The following is a 12,478-nucleotide window of genomic DNA, read 5'->3' as shown; positions in this document are numbered from 1 at the left end:
AACAAGTAGTCCCCACATAATGTGGTACAAGTCTCCCACAAAGAATAGTTCTCCCTATGATCTCTTGCTCATTTACCAGACACTATGTTTAGATAATATGCTGATTAATCAAGGGGCCAAAAAAACTCAACCAAGGCTAGACAGACAGGGTCTGTAAAAGAACATAACAGATAGACTGACAGACCTCTTATAGGGAAGGTGAGAGCTATCCTTGTTTTCCACCACTGGAGAACAGGCTTGTCTTCCTACCTGCGGCCTGACCCTTCTTCTGAACTGGACAGGGATGGTGTCCATAGCCAGGGCCGGCTCCAGGCACCAGCTGAGCAAGCTGGTGCTTGGGGCAGCAGCTTGTAGGAGGCGGCATTCCGCCCAATCCTAGGGCGGCACGGCTGCTTTTTGTTGTTGTTGTTGTTCCGCTCCAACCGTCCTGTAGGGGGCAGCGGCGTGGAGAACAGGAGCGCCCTGCCGGAAGTCCGGCAGGGCAGCCTGCGTCCTTCCCTCCCAGAGCGGAGTGGTGTGGAGCCCTCCCGGCAGGGGGCATGGCGGGAGGGGCCGCATGGCTGCCCCCCTTGTCTCTCTCCCCCCGCTCCCTCCCACTCCCCCCGCTAGCCGGGGCACATCTGCAGGGCAGGGAGTCCCCCTGCACCCTGGCTCCGGCCGCGCCACAGGTTTTTGTTTGTTTGTTTTGCTTTGCTGTTCTGGCCGCTGCGTTTTTTTTTTTTTCTCGCTTGGGGCGACCAGAAAGCCAGAGCCGGCCCTGTCCATAGCCTCTGTTTGCCAGAAGCAGGGAATGGGCGACAGGGGTTGGATCACTTGATGATTACCTGTTCTGTTCATTCCCTCTGAAGCACCTGGCATTGGCCACTGTCAGAAGACAGGATGCTGGACTAAATGGACCTTTGGTCTGACCCAGTATGGCTGTTCTTATATTCTAAATAACTTCAGTTTAATTACAAATGTAAGAACAAGAATTTAATCCTGTTTACAACACAAAAGCTAAAGTAAAAAATCCCTAGAGATTTTATTATATTTATACTTTTTAAAGATTTCCTTTCTTCCTTCAGCAGGTGGAAGAACTCCAAGACGTCTGGGCCCTATCCTGTGATCAGGGCCGGCTCTGGCTTTTTTGCCGCCCCAGGCAAAAAAGCTGCCGGCTGCTCCCCCCCCCCGGGGGAGGGCGGCGAGCCCTGCCGTGGCCCCGCTCTCCCCGGGGGCCGGAGCGCCGCGCCGCCCCCCTCCAGGTGCTGCCCCAAGCACAAGCATGGTGGGCTGGTGCCTGGAGCCGGCCCTGCCTGTGATGTACTGGAACTGCCTGCCTTCAATGCCAAGCAATATCAGGGAAAGAAAGGAAAGGGTCTACATCCTTTCAGCTAATATTTCACGTCATAAAAACATGTATTTATATTTGTATGCATGTATAAAAAGACACACAAGATTACATTTTATTCTGTGTAGAACTTACTGTCTTACTGTCAAAAACAAATATCTTAGTAGCTGAAATCATTTAAAAGTCAAAAGGATTCTGCCGTTTCACATTCCACACTGCACAATGAAACTCCCTCCTGATCTCCTAGAGTAAACGCACTGAGGAGGCAGCCCAAAGCTGCTCAATGCCTATTTACATGAGGGCTTAAGCCTATAACATTTATCTTCATTCATGAAAAAGACACCTGATAACTTCACTTGAGGAGATAAATGTCATATCAAATCAAAGCCCTCAGGCTGGATGTTTCCACTCTCTGCGTCTCTTTTTTTTTCCACTGGGCCAGCTCCTGTCTTCTCACCCACCTCACTGCAGCCCTAAATGTAGCAGAACTACCATGATAATATTTAACAAATTTGTTAGTCTCTAAGGTGCCACAAGTACTCCTGTTCTTTCTGCGGATACAGACTAACACGGCTGCTACTCTGAAACATGATAATATTCTGCAGCACAGAGGGGACCGGCTGCACATATGCAACATGGGGGGGGGCTTCTACACCCTGCAATCTGCACAGTACCAAAATGGGGTATTGGGACTGGCAGGGGTAAGAGTTGTGCCCTCAGAACTACTCAGTCCACTCATGCAAGTCTCCACATAGCAGACAAACAGCAGCTAACAGGTGTTCCTTACCTTGAGAGAGGATTCTGTACTGAACTACCCCTGGAGAGATTCTCTGTGCATGGCCTGTTCACTTAGGTTTTGTCCAGGGGTCCAGGATGTATTTATCTATTATTTAACATAGAGGTGGAGATAAATAGATATTTACCAACTGCAATAACATACATGAATATTTATCATCGCAGAAAGCAGTCTCAACCCTTATGAAAAAATCCCTTAGAACTTAATAGACAATGTTAACTTCTGTATAGGTCTCTTAGGCTGTTGTATAGAATTTAACAGGAAACTTTAGCCCTGCTACAGATTTAAAAAAAACTTAGAGAGGTTATGATATTCTTTATTAAATTCAATCAGTAGGTTTATAGAGTCATTTCTATAGAAGTCCATTGGTTTAATCTCTATTAAATTCTAAAGAATTTAGGGAAATTGTGTAGCCCTTTCCTTTCTTTTATTTTTGTTAAACTGTGCTTCCTAGTTTTAGCAACTTTAAGTAAAACTCACTAGAAATCAGTCAGTCAACCAATATGGTTAGGCTAACCAGACCCTTATTAGCTTTTGAGTTTTTTTAAAAAGAAAAATTTTTGCTGCACAAATTTGTTTTACTATTTGTGCAGCACAGCTGTGCCATGGCATTGTTAAACAATGCAAAATTATACTGCCACCAGCATTGGGCCAAAGCTGACAAAACAAAACATTTTTTATTATGACACCATGATTACTGGTTGAATCTCCAAGTTTCAGGAAATGTTTATTTATCAAGAATTTCTAAAATAGCAGCAATGGGTTTGATTCTGCTCACAGTGAAGTCAATGGTAAAACTCCTATTAACTTCAGTGTTCAGAGGAATGGTTCCGCTATATTATAGAACAAACTCAAGCATTGCTATTGCACATAATTGCATGTCACAATGTGCAGCGTCGTGAAAAGATGAAAAGTAAAACCACTTCAAAAATCAAAGCATCATTTCTAATTTGCATTCTTTATATTGCTGTACACTGCATGCTGCACATCACATGCAAGTAACAGCTTTTAAGAAATGTTTAAAAAGTATTTTGAGCCTGTTACATAAGCCTCTTCATGCTTTTTCATTGTTTTTTGTTTTCAGATAACATTATAAAAATCTCTATTACTGTGAAACTGTTTACAGAGGGTAGAAGAGAGTGTTTGAATCTCTCTGTATCACACAGATGTAATCAATAGTCTTCACTTCAAGAGAGTAACGTTTTCACCTTTATAACCCACATAATAAAACACATACAAAATAACCACAAATCTTTAAGCATAAGTTAGGAAACAGAAGTGCACAATCAGGGTTACCTTTAAAATTCTTTAAATAGCTTTAAATAAACTTGGCTACCTCCAACCAAACTCTTTGGATATTGCAAGTTTAAATTATTTTAGAGCCTGAAAAGGATTTTAATATTTTTCTTTAGCATTTAGCTTACTGGCTTGAGTCTTATAGGTCAGTGTAATTACAACACACTGCTCTTGGGCCTGAGAGTAAAAGGTGTGATTACATCCTTAGCATCCTATTGCAATAGTAGAGAAAAGATACAATAAAATAACTACAATATATAATACAAGCAGCTTTCGATAGAATATATTTTCCTTCCTTATAGTGTGCATGTATGTGTGTACATATATTACATCAAAAAACCCAACATCACTACATTCAAACAACATTAAGATTGCAAACTCACTCAAAAGTTGGGAAATGCCTGTGCAGCCTTCATTCAGCCCCCTTGCAGCTTTTAATTCCATAATCATGAACTGCGGGAGGGGGGAGGGGGGAAGTTTGCAAAGAAGCCCTGCCTCATTCAGTGACTGGGTAGTTATTTAATATTTCTTTTCATCTCCTCATTCAGTGTTTGGTCCCTGGCATTTTTTAATACACACCATTCAAACCATGTCCTAACTATACAATTATTAATTTCCTCATGGGCATTTCTGTGGTCCTCTCACTATAGCATCTAAGTGCTTTACAAACATCAGTGAATGTATTTTCACAACACCCGTGTGAGGGGGAGGGGTGGTATTACCCCATTTTACGCTTGGGGAACTGAGGCCCAGAGAGGTTAAGGTCAAAAGTATCCACTAACTTTGGATGCTCAACTTGAGACACTGAGGGTACATCTACACTGCAACAAACGAACAAAATAACCCACAGCAGTGAGTCTCAGAGCCTGGATCAATTAGCTTGGGTTCACACATTTCGTGCTACAGGGCTAAAGATAGCAGTGTAGCTGTTTCCGCTCAAGCTGGAGTGGGTCTCAGAGCCCAGGCGCCAGCCCCAGCAGAACATCTGCACTGCTATTTTTAGCCCCGTTGTGCAAGCCTGAGTCAGCTGACCAGGGCTCTGAGACTTGCTGCCGGGGATTTTTTTGCAGTGTAGACGTATCATTAGGGCTTGTTTTTTCGGAATACTTAGCACTATTTAGCACTTTATATGTTCAAAGCTCAGCTCCAATCAACTTGAGTTGCAATCATGAGTGGCTAGCTTCACATAGGAACACTAGCAAAATCAATCCAACTCCTCCAGAGAGCAGATCAACTCCTTTAACCATGAGACCACCCTTCTCTTCCAGCAGTTCCCTGCCTCATTCAATACACATCTTTCAACTTCTGCAACAAATCAAATGGGACTCCTACAGACAACAGTCTCCTTCACTACACAACTCTGGTTCATCCCCCCGAGCTAGTGCATAAAGCAGCATATGATCGTGTAATTGAAGGCTGTGTCATCACCTGCGTATGCGGAAGGGGGATGAATTAAGGGCGCACAGCCAACATTAATTCTGGCATTTCCTAACTTTTAAGTGCCTGACTTTGTAACCTGAACGTTCCGTTTTTAGATATATTTTCCTAATTTAAAAACCAAAAAAACCCAAAACTGAACAAACAGAATTTCATGTGGAACAATACTGATTCAAGGTGGTCAAGAGCAGGATTCAGACCTCTATACCCACACCACACATCTCTACAACACCACACATCTCTAACAGAGTAAGTGACAGCAATAGTAGGCTACTATTCTCTACATGGAAAAGCCACTAGAAGGAAAAGAAACATGCACATTGCAGTAGGATTCATAGCTGTTTGCTGACAGCAGAGGAGACAAAGGGTTCAATTCCAATTTCTGGAGTGGAGTGTTGTCTATTGGTTATAGTCCCTTTTGCTTCTGTGCCCCAAACCCGTCTCTGTCCCCATCCCCCACTACTATCCAGCTCCTAGCCCAGCTCTCTCTCCTCTACTTCTAGCCCCTATTTGCCTCTGCTCTGATCAATCCCACTACTGTCTGGCTCTTCCCTCCCTCCCTACCTCTTCTGCACTTATGTAACCTCCAGCTCCCTCCCACATCTCTTCTCCTACCTTCCCTCTAGCTCAGGGGTGGGCAAACTTTTTGGCCTGAGGGCCACATTGGGGTTCCAAAACTGTATGAGGACTGGGTAGGGAAGGCTGTGCCTCCCCAAAGAGCCTGGCCTCCGCCCCCTATCTGCCCCCTCCCACTTCCAGCCCTCTGACTGCCCCCCTCAGAACTCCCGACCCATCCAACTCCCCCTGCTCCTTGTCCCCTGACCGCCCCTCCCGGGATCCCCCACCCCTAACCACCCCCCCCCAGGACCCCACCCCCTATCCAACCCCCCCTTCTCCCTGTCCTCTGACTGCCCCCACCCCTATCCACACCCCCGCCCCTTGATAGGCCCCCCGGGACTCCCAGGCCTATCCAACCGCCCCCACTCCCTGCCCCCTTGCCATGCCACTCAGAGCACCAGGACTGGCAGCTGTAAGTAGTACACCGTAAGTAGCACATTCCTATAGGGAGCAATTTAATACACTACACCCTCTGCTCTCAAAGGCACGCTGCCTGGCAGGAGCTCGCAGCCCCCCCGTCCAGAGCACTGGCAGCACAGCAAGCTGATGCTGCAGGGGAGGGGCCGGGGGCTAGCCTCCCCGGCCGGGAGCTCAAGGGCCAGGCAGGACAGTCCCACAGGCGGGATGTGTCCTGCGGGCCATAGTTTTCCCACCTCTGCTCTAGCTCCTGCAAACCCTCCCTTCCATTTCTCACCCCTCTGCAATCTAGTCAACCAGCTTCCTCCTCCTCCACATGATGCCTGGACACCAGGAAGAAGAGCACTGAGAACTCAGGAGAGACTATCTCCCTTCTCTCAGCTCTGGTGCCACAGTAGTCCCCGGCTACCCAAAGGAGCAATTCAGGGAAAGTCTTGTGTAACCCAGCAACAAAGAGTCCTGTGGCACCTTATAGACTAACGGATGTATTTGTGTAACCCACATGCTTTATACTGCAGCATTTGACTTTGTTTAGCCCAGAGAAAGGGAGAGAAACAGTGTGGAGGAGACATGGATTTTAGTTGGAATACTCTAACTTTGCCCATGTGCAGGGCAAAGCAACTCAACTACAGGCCCCGAAACATCCAGAAGCAGGGTGTGGCAGTTACTAGATATGCTCAGTAGCTGTTTCTGAAACAGTGAAGGAAGGTTTCATTGTGGGAAAGGAGACTTGCAGTCCCATGCACAGTCACTAGTTGAGAGCTGAGCCAATCAGAGCTCAGAGAGGAAAAGTTATAAATAGATAAGTTAAAGACGGACAGCCCTGTGGGTTCAGCAGGTGGTCCACACAGGACCAAGAGATGTGTCTGCTGTGTGAGCTGGGTCCCCATACCTGTACCACTTTGGATAGAGGCTATGGTCTGCTGTTTCACCAGCAAGTGAGGACCAATCAGCCATTAACCCAAGGGCAGGAATGTTGCTAGCTGGGGAGACCTCCGACTGTTTGCTGAAAGGCTTCTGAATGAAATGCTGCCTTTCTTCTCAAGCTGATACACACTGCATACGAAGGCCACACTATAAAGACTGATAAATCATCTCTGAAAAAAGATCAGATGGGAATGTGTTTATGTGTGTGTGCTAAAGAGTATAAAATGTTTTGTTGAAACCATATATTTAAATATATGTAAGAGCAACAAAGTGGGGAAGTCTGTATAAGAAACAGTAGATTTTATTATCTAATGGTTTTTGTTGAAAAGTTATTCATATTCCATATAGTATTTAGAATGTTTTACACTTCTTACATTGCTTTCTATGCCCCCTCAAAGGTGGTTTCACTAAGAAAGTATATGGTACTCTCTCTTTGAGGTGGACTGGCAACTATTAACTAGAGCAGGCTGGAATTATTTTTTTTTCATTGGAAAAGGCCAATTTGTCAAAACCGAAACTGTTTGTGGAAAAGGGTCATTACAACAAATTTCTAGTTCTGAAAATTGTTTGAAAAAAAGGTGTTTTGAAACTTTAGAGATGCCTCATTTCAACATTTTTCAAACAAAAAGTTCTAGTTTTGGGTCAAAACAAGATTTTTGTTTTGAAATTTAAGATGATTTATAGTAAAAAAAATGTAAAAGGTCAGTATCAAACCAAAACGTTTTGACTGACCTGTTCTGACTTTGTTCAGTTCACAAAAATTTGAGATTTTGACTTTTTGTCTCTGTCACAGAGCTTAGCAAGAACCCCTTTTGGCCTTTCATTAAGACGGCCATCAGGGGATTCTAAGCTTCTGTACTCTGATGTCCTGGGATGTGCTAAGCTTCAACAGGCTGAAGTACTGGTACCTCCTTTGGCCTCTCTGGAACATTTCCTGGGCACTGACTCTCAGTCTGTTACCCCTTCTCCTCACCCCAACTGTCCTTGGCCTCCAGGACCAGTGCTGATCCCCAAGGTACCCCAGTTACTTAAACACACCCCTGTCCCAGAACTCTGCCCAAAAGGTGTGAAGCTTCTGGTTTACAGTGTAACTCTCAGGGGCATGCAACAGTTATGAAGCATTTAACACATAGAGAGAGACACTTTGCTCAGAGTCTCCACATTTACTTAATCATACAAAGCGCAGGAGAGTACAGATCATACGAGACAATAAACATTCAATGCATGTCCCTGTCTCATGGCATTCTTTTGGCTGGGGTCCAAGACCCTTGGGTTGTCCAGAGTCCTTGGGGCCATTTGGACTCAGGAAAGCATGCAGGACCCCTTATCCCATGAGGCTGCTACATGATGGGTGACCTCTCCCTCCCACCTTGCTCTCTCTAGTCCCACATTTCCTCTTACTCCCCGCCTCCCACACCCCATTCCTCTTTTGTTCTATCCTGGTAAGTTTCTACTGTGCCTACTTTCTCCTCTCCTTTTTTTTGGGGGGGGGGGGAGGGAGGGTCAGCTAAAATTGGATTTCTAGGGATCCAGCTAACTCTTTGTTCCCAGATGTTTGAGTTCTGATAGTGTTATTAAAGTCCTAAACAGCTTCTATTTGTATCTTTCTGGTGCAAAGCTGCTACAAGACCTGTGAGCAATGGTGGATCCACATATGCACAGGTGTTCATGATACAGCAGTTTTTCATATGACAAAATCACAATAAGTTATACAGACAGAGCCCCAATTTATCATAGTCCCAGTATGGGAACAGGAAAGATTTTCATACAATAACCCTGAGGTTTAACTTTGAAAAGAGAGTTCTGTACCTGGCCTCTAAGTACAGGTACAGAAAGAAGGGGAGTGTAATGAACTTGTAGATAATATTGCCTCAATATCCTCCTACCCTGTTACATCTGCTCAGCCCATGGATGGATCATGTTTAGTACAAACTAACAAACTTCTACTGAGCATGTGCAAACTGAGATTCTTCAGAGGAATATAACTAAGGCCAGGTCTACACTACCCCCCTAATTCGAACTAAGGTACGCAACTTCAGCTACGTGAATAACGTAGCTGAAGTTCGAAGTACCTTAGTTCGAACTTACCTTGGTCCACACTCGGCAGGCAGGCTTCCCCGTCGACTCCGCGGTACTCCTCTCGCCGAGCTGGAGTACCGCAGTCGACGGCCAGCACTTCCGGGTTCGACTTATAGCGTCCAGACTAGACGCGATAAGTCGAACCCAGAAGTTCGATTGCCAGCCGCCGAACTAGCGGGTAAGTGTAGCCAAGGCCTAAGATATTTTGGGCATAGTTTCATGAGAACAGCAAAAGACAAATCCCTGATATGAAGCTGACCCTCCACATTTCAAGTTCCTTGTCCAAATCATAGAGGTGAGATGAGCTTCTCAATTAAATGCTTGCAAGATTTTTTTTAAAGCATGGGCAAATAGTATTTTTCCCCCTAATTTCATCTCTGAAGTTGCTGAACTCTTTTAGCTCAAACTTAAAAAAAAAAAAATCAACCTGAGGCAGACACCCGGCATGGAAAATTCCAGCCCAAACCAACAAAATTATAAGCAACTGAAGGAGATCCGGTAACGGAAAGTGTTGGGCAACCTTAACTAAAGTCAGTGCCCCAGGCTCCACACATAAAACACAGACACTCGCACAAACAAACAGATCGAGAGAGAGAAATGTGAAAACTTAAGAAAAGTAATTAAACTTTGATTCTCCATACATGTATTAAATTATTAAAACATATTTCTCGGTTTTGAAAAATAAAATAGTTGTCCAACATCTTGCAGACCAGGTTTATGACTGTATGCAGCTGACAGCTGTAGGGAACACTTTACAAGGGTTTGGAACTTCTATAAACAAGCCTGTCCAAGCACTTAAGTCAGTTTGATAAGTTCCTTGTTCTCTTTGGGTTGAGCATGGATGATGAGCTGAACTTACCCAATGAGTAGCACTTAATATATTATTTTATTTTTTTAAGCCTCAGACAGACAAACCAGGCTGGACAGAATTAGATAGTTAAGCAGCCTGAAGACAGCAAAAGAAAGAGGTAATTGGTAAAATGTTCACAAAACCTGGTAACTACAAGTCCTTGAATGTTTTGGCTTATTTAAGTTTTCTGAATCCCCAATAGCACTTGTAATTACTTATTGGATTTTAACTCCAATAAAGATTGGTAGGTCAGCCCTAGGCTCAAGTGTAGTTGATCTGGAGAACTTCAAATAAGTGTGAGCTTTGTTTGCCTAGTTTATTTTCCCAAATTCAGCTCTTCCATTGTAATTGTGTGAAAATAGGAGAAACTTTATCAGCTCTTAGCTTCTGTGCCTGGTGTGACACTACGATGACACTCAACGGTAGCTTGGACACTAAACTAAACCACTTGGGATGTTTTTGGATTCCCTGGAATATTCAACTATTACCATAAAAGTGATGGAAATGTCATGTCTTCTTATCAGGTACCTGCCACAACTGAAAAATACTGCAAGCTACTTTATCCCTACCTTCTCTCTCCACACACACAGCCTGAAAATATTTTATCGCAGCTTTTTATGATTTTTCAGGCCTTTGGCTCATTTCTTGTACTGTAGTAAAAATGCTGGTAGAGGCTGTGGCACAGCAGCTCTAGTGCCACCTTTGGGTTTTTAGTTTATCTGATATACTGTAATCTGACTGGCTTCAGATACTGTCACCACATTGAGTCAAGCCTTGCAAAGATGTACAATGACATTTTGTTGCAGGCTAACTCTGGTTCTCTGTCATTCCTCATTACTAATACTTCATTGTTTGTGCTTTTGACAACTAGCTGGCTATCTGATCCTAGCAAAATCAATTCCAACATATTCCTGCTCATTTTATAAAATACATTTCCATTTCATCTAATCTAACACAAGCATGTTAGCATGTCTCACAGGGTTTTGGGTTTGGGCCTAATTCTCCACAGAGGCTCCATTTTTCTATTCACTTTTGCGTTCTGTTGTTAAGGGCTGACTTACTATTGAATTGCTGAAAACATTGTGGTGTATTTCATTGCATATTCATCCTTCTCTGGAAATTGTGGTGTGGGTCAATTGTCACAGGGAAACAGAGCTGAATTGTGGGCAATTTTTTTTATTTTCATATATCCAGAACTGAATATTTGATTATCTGAGATCCTCAGAGTAGGGACTGCGTCTTACTATATATTTGTACTGCAGCTAGCACTACAGGGCCTTGGTTTTGAGTGAAGCCTCGGAGCCGTACTATAAGAAAACTCTGATTAGTATTAATAATAAATTAGATCCCATTTTTGTAATTACTGTTTGACTGGGGTTTTCATAATGTCATCACAACACGTTGAAACTGTGGGAGATATTTTTAATTCAGCACTTTCCTTCCATGAGATGCTGTCAAGATTGGTAGGCCTAAAACAGTGGCACCCTTTTGAAGACACTATCTTCATAAATCTCCCTCTTTCCCTGCTTCATAACAATTATCGCTGCCACCAACAAACTGAAAAAATAAGGAAATAAGCATTTTTCTGTGAGATTACAAAGCAGTGGAAGCAGATTATTAAAGCTGATTATCTGATTTGTATTAATCTTTGAATAAAGGAAAACTAAAACCATAACCATGAATCCAAGTCACGTATCAGAATCTGAGATCAGAACTTGAATTTATTGATGGAATTAACCATTGAATCAGAGCATCCCAAAATTACAGTAAATTGAAATTCAGAGGAAAGATTGTCTTCTTTGTAAGGAACTGAACTGGGAGATCAGAGTTCAATTTATGGCTCTGCCAAAGACTTTCCTGGGCAAGTCAATTAATATCTGTGTGCCTCAGTTTTAACGAGTGCCTTCATACATAGTTAGAAATCTACAAAAGGCCTCAGCAGCAAAGTCTCATCATGGGAAAGCCTTTATAACTAAAAATCAAATAAACAAATATCAGCAGGGGCTTTCCATGCCCTAGCTTGAATCTGGAATAGCCAACACCTTGAACTTCCAGGTGTCCCAAATTCTCTGGTTGATACCCTCAAAAAAGTGGACCTACAAGACTTCAATCATATCCTGCTAACTGCCCCCAGATTCTCCCTTGCCTTCTTCAGCTGTGCTACATCCAGGCTATCATTTGTTTGGTGGCTGCAGGAGAGCACTTCTTCCTAGGAACTGTAGTCTAACATAGGGAGTTTTTACATTTGTTTTGTATTTTATTAAGTCCTACCAGAACTGGGCCTTGCATGAGTTTTGGAAAGGCAGGTGTCAGGCTTGTGAAAAGCTGATATCTGAATTATTCATATTTGAGATCTAAAAGTTGGCCTAGGAATCCAAAACAAATATGGACATATATGCACAGCCCTATGCAATATCATTGTTATAGCACATTTTGAAATAAATACATGTTAAAAGGAAAGTCCTTTTAAGGTTGACATGGTAAATGAGTTAATGCACTAAAACACCTTCTATGTATCAAACCAAAACATATTTAATAAAACTGTGAAGCCCCCTTAAATGAAGCCCTGTATACAGAGGTCAACATTTTAAAACTTGCATCACTAAAGTTAAGCATATAAATCCACATCTAGGCCTACTGAATAATAATGGCCCAATTTACAGAAGTGCTATGCATCCACACCTCCCATTTACTTCAGTGGCAGTCAGCAGCTCTGAAAACTTGGCATTTA

The 12,478-nt window shown here is 43.3% G+C and overlaps 1 protein-coding gene across 2 annotated transcripts in view; it reads right to left on the bottom strand.

Moving 5' to 3' along the window:
• KCNB2 (potassium voltage-gated channel subfamily B member 2) overlaps nucleotides 1–12,478 on the bottom strand; it is a 272,589-nt gene that overhangs the window by 254,108 nt on the left and 6,003 nt on the right. The window contains exon 2 of one of the 2 annotated variants that reach the window (XM_005309283.5): nucleotides 2,115–2,210. The exons of the other annotated variant lie outside the window; for it this stretch is intronic. The gene's annotated coding sequence lies outside the window, so the exon portion shown is untranslated. The remainder of the gene's footprint in view (nucleotides 1–2,114; nucleotides 2,211–12,478) is intronic. 2 annotated transcript variants of the gene reach the window in all.

The sequence above is a fragment of the Chrysemys picta genome, chromosome 2 (assembly GCF_011386835.1).
Source record: "Chrysemys picta bellii isolate R12L10 chromosome 2, ASM1138683v2, whole genome shotgun sequence".
In the NCBI taxonomy this organism is placed as follows: domain Eukaryota; kingdom Metazoa; phylum Chordata; order Testudines; family Emydidae; genus Chrysemys; species Chrysemys picta.
This window is presented reverse-complemented; position numbering and strand designations above follow the sequence as displayed.